Source organism: Dermacentor silvarum, chromosome 11 (assembly GCF_013339745.2).
Source record: "Dermacentor silvarum isolate Dsil-2018 chromosome 11, BIME_Dsil_1.4, whole genome shotgun sequence".
NCBI lineage: Eukaryota > Metazoa > Arthropoda > Arachnida > Ixodida > Ixodidae > Dermacentor > Dermacentor silvarum.
In genome coordinates, this window is record NC_051164.1 from 39,961,049 (window position 1) to 39,984,177 (window position 23,129).

At 45.2% G+C, this 23,129-nt stretch overlaps 1 pseudogene; it reads left to right on the top strand.

Annotated features, from left to right (window-relative positions):
* Window positions 1-8,321: 8,321 nt before the first annotated feature.
* Window positions 8,322-22,295, top strand: LOC119434019 (uncharacterized; annotated as a pseudogene).
* The last annotated feature ends 834 nt before the right edge of the window (window positions 22,296-23,129 follow it).

The following is a 23,129-nucleotide window of genomic DNA, read 5'->3' on the forward strand; positions in this document are numbered from 1 at the left end:
TGTCATATGATGATCGATTTTGTATTTTTTAGTGAGCCCACGCAACTACTGAGGAATGTGGTGAATTGCTCAGTTACAGAGTTGTAAACTTGATAGTTACGTTTTATAAAAATGTAAGATTTTTGTCATTTTTTGAAACAATTCACATCCTAAATAAAAATTCGCGACCAACAGTCTCTACAATTTAACGTTTTCCTGTAGATGCATCAAACCTCATCAAACTTGGTGCATTGGTTGCCGAGAAAAGCTATTTCTCCTTTCCTATGTATTTAGATAGGAGGCCCCAAGCTAAAGCTTCCTCTTAATTACTTTGCTCTACTAATGTAAATGGTGGTAATTAGTTATTTTAACCTCAAATGTTGGCTATTGCTAAGCATTGATATCAAGGCCACTCATAAAATTTACCCTAGACGCCATTTACTGTTTCGTTTGCTCCTTTGTATAGTTTATTCCAATAAGGATGTATTGCATATGCGATACGTTAGATTGTACGCAATGTTCATGCCACAGTTTTACGCGTGCCTATACGGGTGAATAACTTTTCTTGTGATCAAGGCAAATTGTGCTGTAGTTGGACACTGTAGATATAACCTCGTAATTGTCAGGTTGTCACCAACTACAGTTTACTTTTACGCTGTCCTCGGAATGGGTTCATTTTTCTCAATGAAAAACCAACCAAGCATCCACTCCAAACCCCAGAGGAGGAACACAATGTATAGGCATCGCTTTGATAAAGAATCGCGCGCTTCTAGGCGGATACTCGTTATGATGAGGACTCCAGCGACCAGGCTATGTGCTGAGCGAGTTGGTACAAGTTTTACTAAGACGAAAACCAGTGAAAGAAAAGTGTACGCGGGACAACTGCTGATCGTTGATTTCGCATCCCAGCTGTAACGTGTAGTATTTCCGTGTATTTCCCTCGCTCGAGTTCCGTCGTAGTTGATGTGGAGACTAAGTATGCTGCTTGTAGTTTCATTGAGCAATTGCACAGAGAAGAAAGCCGGTGGCCCATACACGTGTAGGGTTCTGTGCAGATATCCCGTTGAAACCCGAATACATAGGTGACGGACATCGTCGCTTTTCGTGTAAGTTCCTGTCCCACTGGTGTATCATCCGAATGCGCGCAAAGAGCACACAAAAAAATCCGCCTCCATTGCACCCTGTGAAAATGGATGCACAGCTAAGCTGTTTCCGACATTAGTCAAGCACCACCACCACAAACGACGTACGTCGCGAGCACACGCACGTGGGCGGTACAGTGTTGCCAGATGGCGCAGAGTGACATAGCCAAACAGACGGATATTATAGTCCAAAAGTAGCCAACCATGCAGTCGGATCTCGGTAGCTTGTAGCCGAGATGTAGCCATCGTTTCTGCTAGCGTAAAATGGTAAAAAAAAAATGAGTCGAGGAAACAACCTAGTAACGTTTTTTTTTTTCTCATTTACAGTAATGGCGCTAACTAAAAGAATCAAATACACGGCCAAACCAGGTATTTGAATAGACTAGCACACAACGGAGAAAGTAAAAATATCCCATATGCAAGCATCAAGCACACGCCTAAGCAAAGCGGTTGACCACAAGACGTAAATCACACGAAGAAACAATATTCAATACAAGTCATTCGCCATGGTTTCCCAGTGCCAAAGGCGTAGGATTATCTGAAGCTCTAAAATGCAGTGTTTCTAGCTAACATGATGATGATGATGATGATCGTATGGTGATCTTCCTTTCATAGCGGGCGGACGTAGAAATTAGGTTCTAGGACGAAATCCGGTGCATAGCGCCACATCATGGACGCAGATGTGGAAACAAACAGAAAAAAAGTTGCGCCAACAGCTAGTCGAACGTACTGCGAATCTTGAAACACACTTTACGATTCCTGATCAGCATAAAACATTTAGCCCAAAAATAGCCACATAGATAACTCATCTAGAACACAGCCAAAAACGAAAACTTTAAGTAGCCCAATTTGGCTACAAATAACCCACTCTGGCAACACTGTTGCGGAAAGTGCAGCATACATCATCATTCTTCTAGGCCCTCCACCAAGCGCAAGTGCCGAATTCAACGAATTTAATTTTTCACAGTAAATTGCGTCAGAAAATTCGTAAAGTACGACTTACACACAAGCTGTAGATATGATAGCTTGGGATTGTAATTCCAGTGTGCGAGAAAACATAATTCTGTTACGCGGAAACTCGAAGACAAAGGCCTTTTCCAGGTGCCGTTTTAAGTGTGTCTGAGTGGGCGTGGCAGCTAGGTGGCGCCACTGTTTTTGGGGGGCACGGAATGAGCTCGCGAAAAATTCCGAGCAATTAGACGCTAACAGCTTTGCTGTAAAACGTCCGTTTTAAAATGTCACGGTTAGATGCTGGAAACAGCACCGTCCACGTACGTGGGCAAAGTAAGCGTCTCCTCATCTTCGATTTGGTAAAAAGTTGTCGCAGTTTCACCTGAAAGGCGAAGCATCAATTGCGATAGCAAATTTGTAGAGAGCTATACGGAGTAAATGATATTAGCTTTATCAGCTGTATAAACTTGGACATGCAGCAGCACCGGCAACACGCAGAACTGTTGTCGACGCCGTCGGCGTTTTGCCCGCGTTCGCTCAAAATGCGTGCGGCGTTGGTGACTGTTGCCGGAGCCTCTGATATAAATAGGCACTTGGTGCCGCAGCTAAACGTCGCCTCCCTTTCCTCCCCCTCCCGCCCCTCCCCCACGGCCTCTCGCGCGTCGGAATTAGGCGCGTTTGCTCTACATATATGGTGATTGTAAAGGAGGAAAGAGACGCCTACTTCTGCAGCCCTTAAGCAAGCACGGCGCAGAACGCGCGTTTGTTCTCCGCCGTGCGTTCACTCCCCGTGAAAGCGCGCGCCCCTCGCGCCCATTCACTCGCACATACAGCGTTCGGCGGCGCGCGGCGACGATTTCATCTCCATTGACGTCATACGGAACCTCACGGCGACGGCGACGGCAGAAATCTGCTTTTGAGTGTCCATATAATTGCTATCGCAATAAAAGTGCGTTTCTTTTACAAACGCGGAGATGAACATACTACATCGCGAGGCAGGTTGGTATGTTGATGCAGCATGACCGATTTCGATGTCACGTCGCGGTATTCGAAACACGCTTTATTGGTGCTTTGGTGCTTTTCGCCGTCTGTCATGGCACAGCGATCTACATCAAAAAAGTGTCAGCTGTTTTGAACGCTTACGACAAGAATATGATTAAACCACGTTCAGACAGTTCCGCACGCACCTGACATCATCATATCCGCGGTCAACATGTCACGTTCGCTTGCCAGTTAGTTTTGAGAAGGGTTGAAAGCGACGCGCGTTGTTCAAGGGGTCTCAGGAGGATATATAAGCTGATATGTCGGCACAGCGACCATTCCGTCGTCTACTTGATGAGAAACACACCCACGGTCTGTCTTTCTCCTTCTCACCAACGCCACGGGTATCAGCCAATCAGCTGATTTTCGTTTAGCAACGCCATTATCGATACCAACGACCATGGAAAGTGTCTGAAGTTTGCAAAGAAGCTGCCGTTTTAACAGAAAAGATGAAAAATAATAGTGACGTCGGAGCGCTTGTTTATAGATCATTTACCTGGCCGCCGACGAAGGGACATGCCCTCCGGGCACTTCTTCAATACTGAGGACGTGGGGCAGTCGCCGATTCTTGCCGTCCATGTCTTTGACGTGTGCCCGGGACGCAAAAGTGGCCCGGTGGCGAATAGCTTTCCACAGCCTGCGGCCGTGGCGGAGGGATGGGCGGTTATCTCTACCGTACTGACGCCCGTCGTGGCCATGGTCTGTTACTCCGAAGGAAACCACTTCCACGGCTGATTCGGGATCCGACTCGAATTGTTTCGCTTCGGCCGGTGCTTCGGGGACGGCAGGCATGGGCTGCAAGTGTTTACGCAGGCGAGTTTAAGGAGCGCATTTTAACGCAACCATAGAAAAATCTACATATTTCTATAAAATAAGGTGACGAAAGTTTGCTTTGTAAACAATAAATGGACTCGTTTGTGTGGTAATATAGCATTTGCTTGCCTCCTCTGATTTACGTATAAATATGTGCGTGTGCGTGTATGTGTATTCAAATGCACAGAATGTATATGCATTAACAAAACATTTGATTGCCACTATAGTTGGATTTGCGGCTGTAGCTAGGTGCTGTTTCAGTAGTGTGAGCCGTTTTTGCAGAGGCGGTACAGCGCTGTAGTGCTGTAGCTCCCCTGTACATGAAAATAACGGTGCCAGCAAAAAACGAAACGAAAAAGAGAAATGGAAAGAAAAGGGAAATCGCACCAGCCGCCTCCTTGTCTGTTCTTCGTCTAAAGCGTTCCTTGTTCCCCCATAAGGCTTTCTCCTACGGAGTTATCTTGAGGTAATATTCGCTATTCTATATGCTGTTTTGCATGCTGCTTTGAGTGTCGTTAGCTGTTGGAGGCTGTGTCGTCAGCCTGGGTCACCTTGATGTTTATGTAGCCGCTCTCGGAACCGCGGTCCCCGAACGGCGACGCGGGTTCCAACTGCAGGACGGCTTCGTTGGCGTCCCCTGGCGCGATGATGGCGATCACCTGCTTGGGCGAGAACACCACCACCAGCGAGCAGACCACGGACAGACACAGCAGCACCAGCACCAGCAGGCACATTAGCTCGTTGGAGAAGCGCTCGTGCCGTGAGCCCTTCTTCCCGCTCCAGAGCGCATCTTCGTACTGATACCCAGCTCCCTGAAAAGAACGTTCACTTATTTATTTGAATATATTTTGTCCTTTGTTCTTGGCTTTGTCCTTTGTTCTTGGACAAATGCAGTCACAACAGATGAAATAGTTGTTCTCATATCTTTCCTTCCTATAGAGAGTGCTAGCGTAGTGTCTAAATTCTGTAAACTTCACAGAACTCACCAAATAATTCGAAGTTCATATTTCGTTCTGCTGCTCTACGCGTTTCGTGATGCAAAGATGAGAAAGAAGAGGTGTTGATGTTCAATTTTAAATAGCCACAATTATTAGTGCGTGAAGGGGATGATAAAACGTATGAGCAGAGGCGTCACTTCCCTTCATTCGAAAAACCGCTTGACGTGCACACGGGCTTGTTCATTGAGAAGCACTCACCACATGAATTGCAGACGGAGAAAGATGCATAGCCGTGTTTGGGCGTGTTAAATACAAGACACCTTCTTCTATCCGCGACAAGCTGTGCCCCTACGTTCTTCTTCTTCACTTATCTAGACATGGCTCGCGCACACGGTAGGGGATCGATTGGCGATTAATGATATATTATGCCGCAAAGACGAACCATTTTTGATGCGCCGAGCTTGAAACCCGCAAATACAAATCCATTTCATATGCGCTTGATTTGAGTTTCAGTTGTGGACTGTTCAGCCAACCGAAATTAATTGCTATAATACAAGTAATGAGGTTTAATCCAAATAACATTTCTTTCTGTTTTCAGTACTAATGTACTCCCCATGGCTAAAATAAATGTGTACAAGTTATTTTAATTTTGTTTGATCTGGAAGAATGTTCAAGCTTTCCAGGGATATATTTATTACTATTATTCCTTTTTGAGTTAAGCCTCTTGATGCTATCTTAGACGAAAAAAAAAGAACCCAGGATAGACGTTAGGCTAGCGAACCAACTAACCTCACCAAAGCTTTTGCGATGGAGCGAATCAGAACTATGCATTTTTTGGGTTAAAAGCTTTTCTCGATGCGATCCTCTCAGACGAAAAAAAAAAGAGCGAAAAGGACGAAAAGGACTTTTAGGCTGGCAGCCGAATGAACAACAACGCAGATTTCATAATTGAGCAGATCACAACTAGTACAGCACGGTCCACTCTTAAAGAGAACAACCAACTGGTCTTCACAAAACGATGAAAAAGCGCTATTCTTGGGTTCGAACTCCGCATCAGGGCGAATTTCCTCTCAACTACAGAAAATGACATGTATGGGCTTCCTATGTATAGCGTTAATTGTGCTACTGTCAGGTGTACATACTTTCCTTAGCACGAATAATTTTCCCGCTTGCATATTTCCACAAAATAAGTGCTCCGTAATTGTAATCGAAACATAACTTGAACGTGCTATCAACTTCACGAGAAAAAAAATGCTTGTTGTGATGCTAATCGTTAAAAAAAAACAATTGGTGGGGCGTTCAAGTTTGGCCCAAAATATTAATTTGATGTTCCCTTTAACAATGGGACGTAGCCTGCTGCTGCCGTTAGAAGCCAAATTTATAGGTACTGCTCCGAGCAGTTTTTTGAAGTAGGCTTCCAAGTTTCTTTAAAACAAAATAAATAATTTAGTGGCTACATATCCTGAGAAAAGCCCATGGGTGAGCTTTAGCACACAACTAGGAAACACAAGCGGACATTGAAATTTTGTAAAGCGCCGTAGACAAAGTGTTTAAAGCGCGGTCAGCATGAACTTGCCAATGTACATATTCTGTGACGTAGTATGTGCGTTGCGGGGAATATTTCGTTTGGTTTTAATAACAAAGCAGCGTTATTTTTTTATAAATGCACGCACACGCATATGCACGTAAGTTTTGGTTGCCGAATTCACTCGGTAACGCAGTTTACATCAGAACAATGCCTCATGCAAAGTTACTTTTAAACTTCCATGCTTCAACAGTTCGGAAATGCTTTTTGTTTCCAAGATGAGACATTTCATGACAGAAAAAAAGAATACAAGCAACCAGTCAGTACAATTTTCCATTTTCTTCAACAAGCAACCCATTGCGCAGCTAGTGAGAGCATTTTTAGGTTTCAATTGCATTTAAATACAAGGCGCGCAAACTCATTCTTCCTCTCTCTGCGTTGTTAACGGTATTCGACAGCTGAATGTACAAAAACAAAAGTGAAAACTATCTACCTTCAAGTAAGTCAAAACTCCGGGCTGACATAAGGCCTCTTTTAACTTGCATGCTAATTGGTACCCAGAAATGGGCGTCGGCATTTCATTTTCATCGATTTGTGTGCGATCTCTGCAACCCGGTATCGTACCTTCGACACTGGCTATGCGCACTATCATTGTATATAAACGGGCTTCAGCTATGCATATACCCCACCTGCAGATTCACAACACACTCACTCGTTAAATAACACAGAGCAGTCCAGGCACTGCATCATTGTCACGGGCCTCCTAAGAAAACTCCGGCCTCATCAGCTGTCAGAGTTATTTACAATCCATCCAAACGCTTAACGACACAGCACTAGCGATAACCATACAACCCTCACACAGCTCGCACGCAATAATGCATTCAAGAACAGCTCGGCTTATTTTTACAAACCGCAGAAGTACTGCTTTCTTTTCCTAAAAGCCATTTCAGCAAGTTACAAGGAACCGCTCCATATTGTTTCCTCGCTCTCTCATCGCCAGAGCATAAGCCCAAAGCCCAAAGCCTTTAAAGATTACCAACATTCCATCTTGTTCATCTTCAGCCGTTCTCGTGTTCTTCCACCGAAACGAGCTCTATAGGCGCAAGGAAAGAAAAAATGCACCAGCAGAAAAAAATAAGAAAATACGAAACTTGAGCTCAAACACGTGCAGCGCCAAGCAGCCGGGAACAATAAAACAGCTCAAGATTGCTCACTGCGTTCGAAAACTCGCAGCCTACCAGTCACGCACGTAAACATCAGTTTGAACAAGCTCGCACATACAAAAGAAAGGCCCCCTTCTGATGGTCCCGGCAGCATGTCCTATCCAGCCCGAATACACAAACAATCTCTTACATCGGCTAAAAGAAAAAAAAAGAAAGAACGCGTAGACACATAAATACTGAGACGGACGAACCACCACCGTGGCGACCTGCTCGCAGTCTTGAACGAACCGCAGGAATGCAACCGCACACTCCGTCAGCAAAACTGTGCAGTGTTCGAGAAGCCATAAAGGTTGTGTCCGCGTGTTGGGGAACGAAATGGCGGGGCTTCATTCGAATGTTTGGAGCACACGGCCTGGACCAACCATAATTTTAAAAAGAATACAATGCCTTGGTCGAATACAACTGATCGTCAATAATATATTTTATTCGAGTGAATCGAGGTTGACAAGCAGTCATTGTGAAGCCGGAGCACGATTCATCTGTCACCAGTGCTGCACGCTTTTGTACTGAATGAAGGGGCCTGGGGGTGTTAGGCGGTGAGCTCCAACCCGGCCGTGAGTGACATAAACCGAAAGAACAAGAGACCGAATGCTCGCACACGCAACCACGTAGCTGCCTCCCCCCCCCCCCCCCCCGTGCCCCCTTTAAAGCGCACACCGAAACGCACGCACAAACGCACAAACACAACACAGGCAGGCACGCCAACAGCCGGAGTCGGGTCAGCCGGTGGAGGGAGTAGTGGCGGCTTTAAATAGCGGCGAGGCCTTGGCGACTCATCCGGAAGGGAGCCAGCGTTGCCGGCGCAGCGCTGGCGCACGGCCCCCGGTGGCGATTCCGAGAGAAGGGTTCGCGGGGAGCCCGGGCTCCGATGTGGGCTACGTGCCACGCCAGGGCGGCCGTCCGACGAACCAGCCGAAGTTTGCCGAACTCGACACCGTTCCTCATCGTGAGCCCACTGACCGGGCCGCCAAAGCCACGTAGACTCGTGGCTCGCCGAACCCTCGTTTCCGGATCGCCCGAGTGAACGATTCGTCGCAGTCCTTGTGGGCGCTGCGCCTGTGACCCAGTGATCTTCGTGGGAAGAAGAAAACCTCATCGTTTTCGTTTCTAGAGGTTTCCACTTTTGGCGTCCCCGTCGTGTCGAAACGAGGGCGTGGTGCGCGCGGTTGGGAGTGATTTGTGCGTGTTTTCTAAACGTGTCCCTCAAGTTTGTTTTCAAGATCGCGTGTCCTTGAGGGCAACAGGCTTCTCTAACGTGGTGGACGAGGTTCTCGTGCACTGTATAACGCCACGTTTGATCCGCTTATAGTGACCAGGTTCTGACTTCCAAGACTTGAACCTTCGCAGCGTCTGGATTGAGCTCGCGGCAGTTCTGCCTGAAAGTGCACCGAAAGTTGGAGAACACCTGGCGGCCTTTTCCTAAGATGCTCGACATTTAGAAACACCGTGTAAACTGCAATCTCGGGAAGAGCTAAGTACAGTGCGCTGGTTCGAAGCGGTTGGTCTCAGGAATACGGCTTGCGTCGAGAGGCCTTGACGATAGGCCTTGACACACAGCCTACAACAATGGCCAGTCCCAGCAAATCCCTCTCTGTGAACTTCTTCGCCTGCTGCGTCCTCGTGCTCTGTGCGCTGCTGGTCATTCTCCTCCCAATACTCGGCCAACTATGGCAGGTAAATGTCACCAATGCAAATGTATGGAATCCGCCAAGGTGGCTTGACAATGGCGGATTCCAGCTCAGTGTAATATCATATTAATGCGTTTGATTTCACGTCACTATGGCCAAATCACGATGAGATAAAGGGGACTTTGATCCCAAAAAAGCTTGTGCACTGAACTATGGCTGCACTGTAAAACAGTCCGGGCTGTCGAAATCAACGCGCAGCGCTTTTCTGCAGCACCTCTCACAACCGTTGTGTTTCTTTTTGATGTCAAGCTCCGTGAAATCACCGATCAAAATTTGTAGAAAAGCTTTTACAGCATTTGCTGTTTTTCTTGCGCTAAATGTTCTCCCTTGTAGTTTATTTACTTTATGGCCTCTATACCTACATGTCCTGTTGGCGCAGAGCAGGTACTTCTACAACTCTGCTTGGTGCAACAGCTGTGGAGATTTGTCTTGTTCGGTTTGATCACAATGCTTCGTTCGTCGAATCGTCTTGAGACTCGCGTATCATTGTCTGCTTGGGATAGAAAAAACGCGCTTTCCCATCAAGAAAAGAAAGCACCAATGGGTAGGTGACACTAATTTTTTTTTTGGAATTGCTGGTATCAGCTTCATGTTCACACGCGACTGCATAAATATAAATTCTACCACGAATATTTGCAGTTGGCACTTATGCTCAACGTGCCCCCTTTAAGGCATAGACGAACTTCAGAGCAAATCTGCTTCATTCCGTCAATCTATGGGTGGCTTACGCCTTCAGATTCTGGTCTTCTGTGAGTTTACAACTTTCTTTTAGTAGTTGCAAATTGATTTTAACTATACAATTTCAATGTAAACTTTCCTAGAAGCAAGAAAGTTGTTCAAGGGTTCCAACTATCTCTCGCTAAGGCTGGCACCTTCTAGAAATGCAGAATGCAAAGAAAAACAATTAGTAAAGAAGGCAATCCCAGTTCTCAGTATTAATCGGGAGTCTTTCAATACAGCGTATTCCTTAACCGAAGTGCTCCTTTTCAACTGAAAATGCCGAATTGTAGGTTATGCACGTCAGGGACGTAATCTCCGTCGGCTACTTCAGTTTTCTAACAGTTTTGCACATCGATTTGTTGCACGATGTGACTATGTCATTTTGCTGTGGTAAACAACCCGCCGATGCATCCTTGCAGAAATATTTCAATATCGCATGCACGCATGCTTGCTTGCGCATGCAGAAGCGTAGCAGACTTGAAGTGATAGGATCAAGACAGGAATAAATTAGAGGAAAGGTGACCTTATGCTGTTCGTGATGACACATTGGAGCCCTACAGATAGATAGCCCTGCCCAATGTGTAAGTACCGATAGAGTGCAGTGATCGTACACTTTTCTTTTGACGAATAGTGGTAAGCTTTTGGTCGGGACTCGGTAATGCCTGTCCTATGCTACTGCCTTCACTACTATACAAGAAATAGCCACCAGTGATCCGCGACGACACGCCGAGTGCGCCGCTTCTCGTCAGATCATCGGAACTATGTCAGTATTGGCGAGGGACCCCACCTGATAACGCCGAGGGCTGATTGCGTGGCATGCAGGCGATTTCTTCTTCCCCCAACACTTACAGGGGCTCTAAACATAAACATAAACTAAACCTGCGTTTTTTTATTGGAATTATGCTATAGTAAAGCAGGCATTGTCATCCTGAAAGGAGGTTGGGTGAGCCACAAAAAAAGATGAGTGGTGTCGTGATCCTGTAGTTCCCGTACAAGCTCGCTTGGGTGTTATGAAACTTCGCAGCACCTGTTCGCGAATAGAGCAGCCTTCGCAAGGCTAAATCAAGCTGTAGCTAGCACGGCCCTCCTCCTTCACCTTAGAATACAACTTTTATTCGTAATCAACCACTACATTGCATTTTAAATAAATGAGTATTTACATTTCACGACAAAAAAAACTTAAACTATCAGTAACGTGTCAACGCTTTCTTTCCATCGTATGACTGATTGTGTTTGTGTGTTTTGCTTACAGCTCTTGAGCTGATTTATAACAAGAAACCCGGTAATGCCCAGTTGCAACGCTCTCAAATAAGAGCAATAGTATGTGAAATAACCTACTAAAATAAATAAATCAACAAATAAATAAATAAAACACGATGCTATGTGTAGAAATCCTTGAAGTCGCATTGATGTGCCGGTTCGTGATGTTACGGCACACAGTTTGAGACACTGCACTAAGGGTAATCAATTTCGAGCGTATTATACATGCTGATTCCACCATTGAAACGAAAATGCAATTTTGAAACAATACTTGATCAGTTTAAGTTGATTTATTGTTGATTTCATGTGTCCCTTTAAGAAGCCAATCGGAGTAACACTAGTTAAACGTGACCTGCATCGCGTGTGGCAGGTTGTTCCAGAGCTTGGGAGCGTGGAGGTGGCGTGCCGCTTCCAGGGCCTCTTCCTGGCCATGGCTGGCGTGTGCGGCCTGGCCGCCTACTGCCAGCGGTCGTCCAGACTGCACGCGCTGGTTGGCTCGTGCGCCGTCCTAGCCGTGGTGGCCGCTTGCCTGACAGCCGTGCTGCTTCGCCTACAAGCTTCTCCTGCTCCTGCAGCTCATCGATGCACCAGGTTAGGTTCTCATTCGTTCTAGCGCGGACGCACGACACGGACAGCGGAAGGCAGATGAGGCAGCACACTGCGCTAATTTCCTACAGCAAATGTATGTCCAGTTTTCACTAAAATAACTAGACGAAATGGTGGCGCTGCGATCGTTCAGCCAACATGTGAATGATAGTTGGTGCATGGATTTGTCTTATCTTCGTGGTTGTGGTTTCAGACGTCCTTGCGGCTTCATCTTTTGCCCCGTGACGCAGAAACTCTGGCGGCGGCGTCGGTGTTCGCGTGGGCACGGGCGCGCCGGCGTTTTTTGGCGGAAATAATCATCCCGAACCACCCTGATAGCGCAGACCCTCCGCGTGGGACAAGGCGTTAGTGAACAAAATTGAATTTCTCAAAGTAAAATCAGTTAGAAAAATCGTAAAGCATGACTTAACCACAACATGCAGACGTGATAGAGTCGGATTGTAATTTGAATATACCAGAAAACATCATTCTCTTACGTCGAAACTCAAATACAAACCCCCTTTCCAGCATTTCCTCAATTCATACAGGGGTGTGCCGCGGTTACTTCCTAGCAAAAACACCATCGAGCCGCCCGCGCAGGAGAAGTTGGACGAAAAATCTGCAGTTGCCGAGAAACCTGATAAGCAGCCAGGGATCTTTGAATGCTATCGCGTTCCAGTCTTAAAGACGAAGCTTAAGCGTCCTCCGAATTTTTCAATTCTATGGAAATCCACCAAAGAACCGATTCTAGCCTCCAGGGTGAACTGCGGAATTATAACTTCAAACACATCTGTAACATGATCACTATTTGTCCCAACATCTACCATTCCTCATAAGGAAGAGGAGGGAAAACTTTATTTTCGTCAGATGCAGAGTTATTTAAATTACAGGGTTTCTTCTGCTAGGCGGCGTGAGGTGGCCGTAAGCCCTTGACTTTCGGCGACCTCCAAAGCCCAATTGACGGTCCACAGCTGGACCGCGGGATCCGAGCTGGACACCGCTACCTCCCAGTCTGAAGTGTTATTAAGTTCGAGCTCCGCCCTAGGTTTGAGCCCGGGGCAATCCCATAAGGATAGGAAAAGACCTGGACCCAAAAATGTAACATCCAGCACAGATCTAAACTGTCCGCCAAATAACGTAGCCGAGCCCGAATTCTGACATGAAAAATTGTTAGTTGTTGTGGAGTCCCAAACACGCTTTCCACACTGGTCTGATCTGGATCCACATGATACATGATGTGAGTCGAAGTCTCCAGTCATTACAATTTCTTTACCGCAGTTTAGCAGAACTGAGTCAAGTGGGCGTGTATCTTGCGCACCTGTAGGAAAGTATCTGTTAACCAACAATAAAGGCCTACTGCCAAGCAGAATAATTTCTACCGCTAAAATTTCACATTCTGGAGAGATCAGGTAGGGAATGATATATTTGCCCTGTGGCAAAACTTGCTTGAGACCAGAATTAACGAGCCCCAACCTCTGGACGGGTGATCTAGGTGAAACGAACTAAAATTACGCAAAGAAAACAGTTTTTCAGGAGATAAATAAGCTTCTTGCAGTAAAATAACATCTGGACAACGCTGAGAAACGGCGCCTCAAGACCTCATCTTCTTCTAACCAGCAGGTCATTGGCGCAGCCACGCGCTGAAGCAGTGCTCTGTTTCTATGCATTGAATGCGATGTTCGCGACCTGCGTCTGCTTTCCTCACCATGCCCACCCTATGTCTTTAGCTTTCGCATCTAGCACTCAAATCGCTAATGTTATCTCTAGTAATTTCTAGAATAAACTACATCTACATAACAACTTGCTTGGTAGCGTTCCTTCTCGTACTTCCTGGTTTCTCTACTCCATCACACAGCAGAAGAAGCGTTCGCCAGTGCGCGAGACAGTGGCGGCGCCTTTACTCTATGCTTTAATAGCCACATATCCCTCCCTTCTACCTCACTCTTAGTTGTCTCGCATGCTTTCATCGCTGGGATAATAGCCGGAAGAGACAGGGATAGGCCTTTCCTTGATGGTGTTTATTTAGTCTCGTCATTTCGTGTTTTTCTGTCCTCTGTTTTTTTTCACGGCATGGTGATTGATTAAACTAATGACAGAAAATACAGTTTTACCGGCTGATGTAGCGAAGGCTATCATTTAATTATTCCTCCGTTATCGCAATGGTGGTTCGAAACCCGGCAGCGGCGTCACATTTTCATAGGGGCGCCCTTGTGGTGTGCATTGGGTGCATGTTGAAAAACCCCAGGTGGTCAAAATTATTCTGGAGTTCCGTACAACGGCTTGCTTTATAATCATATCGTAGTGTTGCATGCTAACCCAGTGAATGAATAATATATATATATATATATATATATATATATATATATATATATGGCATCATTCCGTGTGATTTTTTCTTTTTTTATGTAGCGACAGACCGCTCTATGGGAGAGGGGAATGTGGAGTGGATGGTAAGATTAGATGTTTTAGAAAATCATGAAAATTGCAGGGAAGTGTAACTGAACATCTCCGTGAAAAGCCTTCATTATGTGGTGAACTGTGATCATTTTGTCTATGTAGCGATGACTCCCGTCTGAAGTTGTGCGACAGGCGTAATATCTATAATAACAGAAATATCACCAATCGTCTGAAGTAAATGCGTTAAAGCATGTGTTGTCTTTGAGGGGTTCAGTTTGTGGAAGGCATTGAGACCACAGGAATGCTAAAGGTGGTGCCAGGTTCGGGACAGCCATCACCTAATTGGCTTGGCGCTGCACGATCACTTTCTCAGAAAGCCTTTTTAGTACGCTGCGGTGCCAGACTAAACTGCAAAAGTGAATTTGAGCCACGGGAAAATGTGCGAGTATTATCTTTTGTTTAGGACGGCCAGGAAAAAGAAAAACGCTGCAACAGCTTACTAAAGGATAACATGATGCAGATTTCGGAAGACTTTATCACAACGTCTGTTTAAGAATTACTTGCTTTCTCCCTTGTGCTCAGCTTGAGGCATTTAGGGGCAATAACTGTGCAGTGCTTAGTCCATGCGGGGATTGTAGCCGGACGTAAACTCCATTCTGATAGAGATTCCGCGCGGCGCCCAACAGGAAGCCAGCGGCGGCGCCGTTTTACTGGCGAGACATGTTATGTATAGATTCTGTAGCTGGAATGCCGAGGGGCGTTGATCGCTTGTCAAAACAAACTGAGCTCTGTAGAAAACACATGTTCCCTTTGTACCCCGGAAATGAAGCCGCATTCCTTCCACGGTTTACTTCAGGGAACACGTGGTCCCAGAGAACGTTGAAAGAATTTCAGACACAGTTGCTTAGCGAACAGGAGGGTTCCCGTGCGCCGGCAGTCTTGCAAGGAGCGCTGCCTCCGACAAAGACAAACAATAACAGAACAGCTCTCATTTCTATACTCGGAAATGGAGGCGCATACTTGCGTCTGTGTAAACGCAGGCAGTTGGGGCTATAGCTTTATTATCAATCAAAGGCTCAACCAATGCGACGCTCAGGATCGCTCCGCCTGTTGGAAGCTTTAAGGGGGAAGCAGTTGTGGTATCCCGTGTCTGCGATGGCGCTGAAGAATTAAGACATTTTTCTTCCGAACTCCGCTCTAAAATATCTTGTTCTTGAACAGTAATCAATTTGCGTCGATGTTGTGCGCCCTGTACATGCAGTTTACCAACCACATGACCATTTCAGCGTCACCTAGCGTTCATGACTACGAAGTGGCGGCGCAGGTTGCTGATGAAAGCGAATGCATGCAAGATTATTGTTTGGAGACAGGCCTCCAAAGGGCGGGGTTTTTTTTTTCTAATGTATTATAGCGTCTTAACAAAACAATAGTAGCACACCCGAACATCTGAAAACCTTTTCTCTTGAGGCTCCAGAGATGAAGCCTGGATTGAAATACACTTTTCGCTCTTATTTTTCACTTGAGCCTGTGAAAAACCACACTTCTACGTAGAAGCACATTAATGATCAGGCAAAATGATTCGCAACTTGCGTTTTTGAGTTTGAGCACAGCAGACAACGACCGCGCGTGTATATAGCGCAGGTGTGACACGCACATTTGTATAATTGACACCTTGATCGTGTTAAACCCTTCTATTTGGTCCATGCAGAAACGTCTGAGGTTACCCTAGACAACCTAGCTGCAGTGCTGCTTATAACGCTCCTGTCCGCTGACGTCATCGCACTGCTGGCGACCCTGGCGGCCACCGTGTGCTGCGTGGTGTTCGTGTCGCGTACGCGCCGCATGCGGTGCCTCCCGGAGTACGAGGAGGCCGACGGCCGCAAGGAGTACGCGCCCGGTCTGCCTCCGCGAAGACCACGTGGGGAATCCGACATGCCCATGCTCACCGCAGCGCGGTACCACACTACGGAGCGGTAAGCCGTGACTGCGAGTTGGCTGTCGCAATGAGCAGCCTATAGTTGTTCTAGGCTATACGTTTATTTCACGATACGCGAGTGCATGATGACCGTGGTGCTGATGCGAAAGGTGACGTCATGAGTCACCCGACTGGTAGGCGTCTAGCACCACGTTCCATTTGAACACAAAGGCAAACTAATATTTCCTAAAGAAAAGCAGTTTACGCAACATAATTCATCATAAGAAGAATATAAATTACATATTGATATGTTTACTTGCACAGGGAGACCACACTGTTATACGTAATAAATAATAGTTTACAAAAATATCACAACTAAGCTGATTCATGGTGAAATAAAAAGCGGGAAGTTTCTGTTAATAACCAAATAACAATATGCCTGCAGATGTCGTAGCGAATAAGTGAGGAAGTACATACGGGCATTGTGAGGTTAGTGAAGTATATTTATTTATACATAAGTGACGCGAATCCCACCTTTACCTGGGCCAATACCAACAACAAGTATTTAAAAAGACAAAGAAAAGATACACAGGAGCTCATATCTAAATACATGCCTTCGGATTCGCCTCCGAAATAATTTCGAGCACCTCGCATTCTTTAACGCTCAAATAAATCTAAATACCAGAGGACTTCTGCATTAACCGAATGTATGTTGTGCAGGTGAAGTTAAGACACTTCTTCGAGAAAAGTGGCCTGCGACCGCATAACGTAAATGTTTGCTGCACTGAACATTCACGCCGATGCTAAATTGATTTCAGATCATGGCTTATATGAGAAAGGAAAAAAAGCTGACTCGGTTGAAGACACCAACTAATTGACCACACTGTGCTCCTGTCACGTGAGCGACTACATCTTAAAGAACGTCGGAGAAAAGCTGTTGCAGTCTATGGGTATATAATTATTTCTCTTTTGTACAACCTTTCAGATATACTTTTACAATTGTGGTTGCCTTAAATTGATCGTTGAGCGCTTGTAATTTTTCATTACCATACCAAAATAATATACCCATGACTGCTTGGCTTCAGGCCTTAGACTGCCTGTACAAAACCTCACCCGAAGAGACATCGGAATTGATCCATAGAAAGTTATCCACAATGCAACGCAGACTGTAACATACTATCAGCAATATGTTAACGAAGGGTTGTTCAAAAAGTATCTCGAGGATGCCACTGCATGTTTCTGTCAACACTTTCGTTTTCTCCTAAAGCTGAACTTCTATTATTTTGCCCTCTACAAAGTTCTGTAGATGAACATTAACGCCAACTAAATGTTGCCGCGAAGCTTTTCTCTTCATTTGAAAGCTTCTCTCCCTCAATATTGGTCGACAGTCTTCTAAACATAGTGTCGCTTTTCAAAGTATAATAATAATCTTCTCCGATTGTCACTACCGCATCGAGAAATAGGAGAAAATTTTCGGCGTTTCATTGCTCTATTATGTCCGTGCGTTAATATCTATTAAAACCTGCTCTTCACCCCTCCAATTGCGGAGCCACTTCGTATTAATCTTTTGTGAAGAACATTTCGTTGGGGTGTTAGTAATCATCGAACGAAGGGCGGTTGTCATAGGGGAGCTCTATTTAGTTTTGTGGATAGCCCTGAATTTTTTTTCTTCACGTTTGCTGTGTCATTTTAAGGATGTTCTGTATGGTTTGGTAGTGTATGTCACTGTGCTGGCACTTATTACAGTCAATTACTTCCGCAGGGAGCCAGTTTATAGCCTGCCCAGCAAGAAGAGTGGCTACAGGGACGAGCCACGGCTCGTGATGGCCCCTGACGATGCACCAGTGTTGCACCTGGGTAGGCAGCCACCAGGAACCGTCTACGTGTTACCACCTGGAAGCCTCGTCATGATCGAATCGCGCTGAAGATGGCCATCTCGAGGATGCCAATCTGTATACACCTCTCATTTGCAGATATAGCATAAGATACAAATTCAGGAGTGGCGATCGATACCGCTTCAAGGTGCTGCTTTTTCGAAACAACGCTTGATTTTTTGGGGGGTGGATTTCACAACGTTCGTTATGTTCCAAAGCATGCATTTTAGCTGTTATGTCAATAGTTTGCTAGACTTCTCCGCTGTATTGGGTGCGCGCTGTTTTCGCGGCACCACGTCAGGATGAGTCAAGAAGATAAGTGAATAATTAGAAGGCCGGCTTGCACACAAACGCACAGCACTTTCGTGGAACCATATCAGTGTGAGAAGTAAGCAAATGTTGCAAGAAATAGAAAACGCGAACAAATAACTGGAACTGCCACGTCTTCGAATCCTTTTTTTGTGACATCATTCTTCGGTCGCATCGCGAAGCTCGAGCATGTTACTCTCACTTCCAGTCACCGAAAATAGTGCGTTAAAATTCAACAAAAGAGAGTGCCAGAAAAGGATACTTTTCAATCGGAAACCGTGCGAGAGTTGGTTGTGCGTTTCGGACTTCGAACATTCACGATCAGCATCGATTCGTCTTCGCGACAGCTTTGAAATAGAAAAAAAAACTGTGTGGACAGGCTTTCTATGAACAGGCTTTCTGCTACTAGGCATTGCTGTATGTTTTCAAAATAACGTAGAAAATGTGGCCGCGTTTATGTCATGGCGTCATGTGATGTGCTCCTTACTCACGTTGTTCTTTCATGGTTTGAAAACAATAGTCCATTTACAATGCGTGCACTGTCAACATCCTCAAAAGCGGGTACACATTCAATACATACTAGTAAGTCGAAATGCATTTGCGAGATGAACTACGAGTATATGAAACACAGTGAACCATGGCGTGTCTAACTGAGACACCCTGAGTGTGCAGCTTCTTTTAGGCACTTGTGACGCTAGAATAGAGCTTCTTACCAGAACATAAAAATTGAAGTCAAGAGTGGTCATTAACAAAGCAAGAAAGTCTGCTTCACATCCATGCTTTCCTTTTGCTTGACAGCTATAGGCAATGCTCCTCCGAATTGTCACGACCAAATAACGTCCTTTTTTCTGTCACTTATCATTCACGCCCAAAGACTGCATAATTTCGACGCTCCAATTTGACCCTTCAGGCTGCAGACTCGGCTACCTCCAAGCAGTGTTGCGCAAAGTATTCAGCCGCGAGGTCGCTAGCTCGTACGACTGAAACACGTTGTGCGGGCCCACGTTTTGGTTGTGTGGCAAGATCCATTGATACGCCCTTGCATCGAACTCCATGCGCTCCGTGGAAACGCTTTCACTAACGTTAGTAGTTGATAAAGTCAGACGCGTCGTTTCCGACGTGCCCATTGAGTCTTGAATTACAACCATTGTGGCTTTGCTGCCGTGCTCTATACCATGATAGTTTTATTCCAAGTTCAAAATTGTGAAGAATGCGTGACCAAGACGCTTCAGAGCAGGTGAGAGTTGGAGAAACACAATAGCTGTAATTCATTTGAACGAAAGCAGGTGAACTACATTAGGGTGGAGCCACAGCGCTTAAATACAGCTATTGCACTAGCACGCGCACACTGACCAGACGTTTCCTGCGAACGACCTTCACTGCATCCATTGCTTCATATTTAAATGCATATATACTACTTATGTATAAAAACGCACTGAGGGATGACCCCCCACCTTTTTTTTTTTCCTTTTGCCTCTTGAGTGGTTCTTTTACGCCTACAGGAATTGCAGCTTGTGAGTGAAATAATGGGTGCGTACTGCTGAGCTGTTGTATATGAAGTTTTCATAGTCCATATTCACCTGTTTGCGCTACCTACCGAGAGATAAGCCTGTTTGTTTTTGTGGAATTGTTCGTCCATGTCGTTTACGCGTTCTGTAGATAAGGTGAAGCCTGTATCTTGAACTCACGCTTTCGTTGTCATGTTGTTGTTTTTTTCTGCCAATTTCACACCGTAAGTACCTCCTCGCAGACCGCAAGTGTTCAGGTATGTGATGCCGGAATGCACAGTGATCACACTGCTATCAAGTTTGTCTTGCGAAAAATGACCTCTAATGATGACGTTCAAGTGAAATCTTTAACTACTTTCACTTCATGTGGACAGTGGACAAAGATCAATCAATTGATCAAACAAACAGATAATCAATTAATCCTTTGTTTTATGTTTACGGATAGGAAAGGAGCAGCTACAGTACATAATACAGCAGTACATAATAAATGTTACTGCAATGATTTGCTAGATAGGGCGGCTGCCCTTAATTTGGCATCTCCAGACAACAAATGTTGCTTGGTCTCCTTACATGAGCAGACATCTAAACTATCGAAATGCGCACGGTAACCTTACAAGAAAAAGAAAGCAGGTGGAAAAACAGCAATAAGAAGTAATTAAGATCCTAGGCATGGCGCAAACAACAACATGCACGTATGGTTTCCTGTGAACTGTTGGTAGCGTATGGAGAAGCTCAGAATACCGCAGAAAGGGTCAAGAAAAGTTTCATTATGGTACCGTCCACGAATGCATACCGCATAACTCAGTGGGGAGCTCACAAATCTAAGGAAAGTCTACTGGTGTTAAACAAATTGTCACTTCCACCCGAAGGCCGAACCGCTGACAGCGCTACCAAAATTTAGATGTGCGCTTGTACTCCTCGCACGGTGTTCGAACTATTCGCGGGTGGGACATACGAGGGCGGGCCAAAATTTCTGGCTTCCTTAAAAGCTTTAGCACACCGTGTAGGGCTCTTAGTAGCATCCCACAGGAGCCACGGCACTACCTGTAAAGATAACTTTTGGATTGGTAGCCCTAATAGTTTAGCGCACTTTTGAAAGGTCTCAGAAAAATTAAGACTGTAATTTAATTATTTTTGTTAGTGCACTACAACTGTCACACTTCTCAGGAATAATTCAGTCAAGAAGGTAATACATTGAGCAATTTTAGCGGTTATATATAGCATCTTACTTGCATATACGACATAGCAAAACTTTTAGCCTGCATATATTTAAATATTTACGCAACATTATATGGACGGCGATGGCAGGAATTCGACTGGAGGGTCCATATAATTGCTATCGAAATAAAAGTTAGTCACCGGAATTGTGGAATAAATCTAGTGCCAATCGTGTTCTCCATCAGTCACCATTCAGATTCGGCACGCTCCGCTGTTTGGCTTCCCATCCGTGGCCGTGGCATACATTATCTCAAGTGAACAGTGAGATCACGCCCGAGTCGCCATTGTATGGGGACGGAGGCTATAGGTCCGCTATAAGAACGCGCGAGAACAGAGTAAGAACAAAGAAAACCAAAGGTAGGGGCATAATATTGCTTATATATATATATATATATATATATATATATATATATATATATATGAAAATGGGCTGATGAAGACGGGGATGGCAGCCGCAAAATAATACATCGATTTCTCTGTAATTCGTGGCGTTGTTTTATTATATACTTTACTTGTAACTTTAACTTTTAATTTTAACTTTTTACTTTTAGCATTGAAACTGTTAAATGCCTTGCCTCCATTGCTTAATTTAAACACCCAATTCATGGTCAATCCCCCCTGTGGATATGCGCCACGAGCTTCAGGCGACAACCACACCATCTTTGTTTTCGTGAAATTTATTGAGCAATTTAGAGTGTGTAAATGGAAGGCCACTGCCTCACGGTAGCAATCGCCCATTCAACGTTCAGGATTTCTAAGTACTAAGTGTGTTATAAGCTCGTGAAATTGTCAAAGCTTTCACTTCCAGATGTCACGTCCTTTGTGATGCTGTCTGCCTATACGGGAGTAAATACTTCGCTATATGCCGGTTATTGGGGCAAGCAACAAGGCCAAATTTCACAAGAATTCAACATCCCCCACTCTGTGTGGCACATGTCTCGGCTCTAGCTAAACCTTGGTTCCAAACCGAATAGAATTCATGCACTGGAAGGCTGCCTTTAATGCGAGATCTCCTCCTGGAATTCCGCCCTGCCCCTTGTGGTAACATAGGCTTAGCGCTTATGATTAAATATACAATCACGATTACCTCAGGTTCTATTTTACGGCAAAGTATAGCGACATCGTGAAATCACCGCCGCAAACCCAGAAGAGCAAGTCTCATCGCCGACGTTTCTGGCATAATAAAAATGTCAATGTTGCGCTTTTGCAGCATGGGTTCGTTTGCCAATCTCAGCACCCTTTGTTCAATTAAGGAAACCGTTCAACGCGACTTTTAAGATGACAATGACGACGATCACGTTCAGCAAAAAGAAAAGAGTACCTAGCAATTAACTAAAAATATCTTCCTACCCTAAATAACCTATGCATTTGGCAAAAAGCCGTCAATTTTCGTTATACCAACTTTTCTTACAGGTAGAAAGCACTACTGATGCAGTTGCAAATAAGGTTTGTATATCATTATCAAAGTGTTACCTGTGCTGCTCGGATGTACCAAATTCCTTAGGCATTAAATAGTGCTACCGGTGCCGTTGCTACCTACGGCTACTAAGACTGGTAAACTTTGTTACAAGCTGTTACTAGGTTTCAGTAAGTGGTTGACGCATCCTTAACAAAAGCAGTCAATTTCCGATATAGTAGCAACTTGGAGTGATAATTGATACTGCCGGTACCATTATTACCGGTGGTCAAGAAGTTCTCAGTAAACTGTTAGTAACACTGCTGGGCTTTCGTGCAAGCTTCTTTGTGCAGTAAATGCTACTACCGGCGCAGTTGCTACATGTAGTTCTTAGTGAACCCTGAGGCTATCACCGGCTTTCATCAGTAACTGACACAGCCTTCTTCCATAGAGCTTTTGCCTGAATTGAGTGTCTCTCGGCTTCATATGGTAGTTACCCAACCTAACACGAAGCTGCTTAGTTGCCTCGAATCTTCTCGCGCTCTTTGAAGTCGTGGTAGGGCCACGCTCATGGTTCGTACAGGCGGCCCACTTGGCACTCAACGTGCCCCTTCAATCACCGTTCAATCGAGATGCCTACGACCACG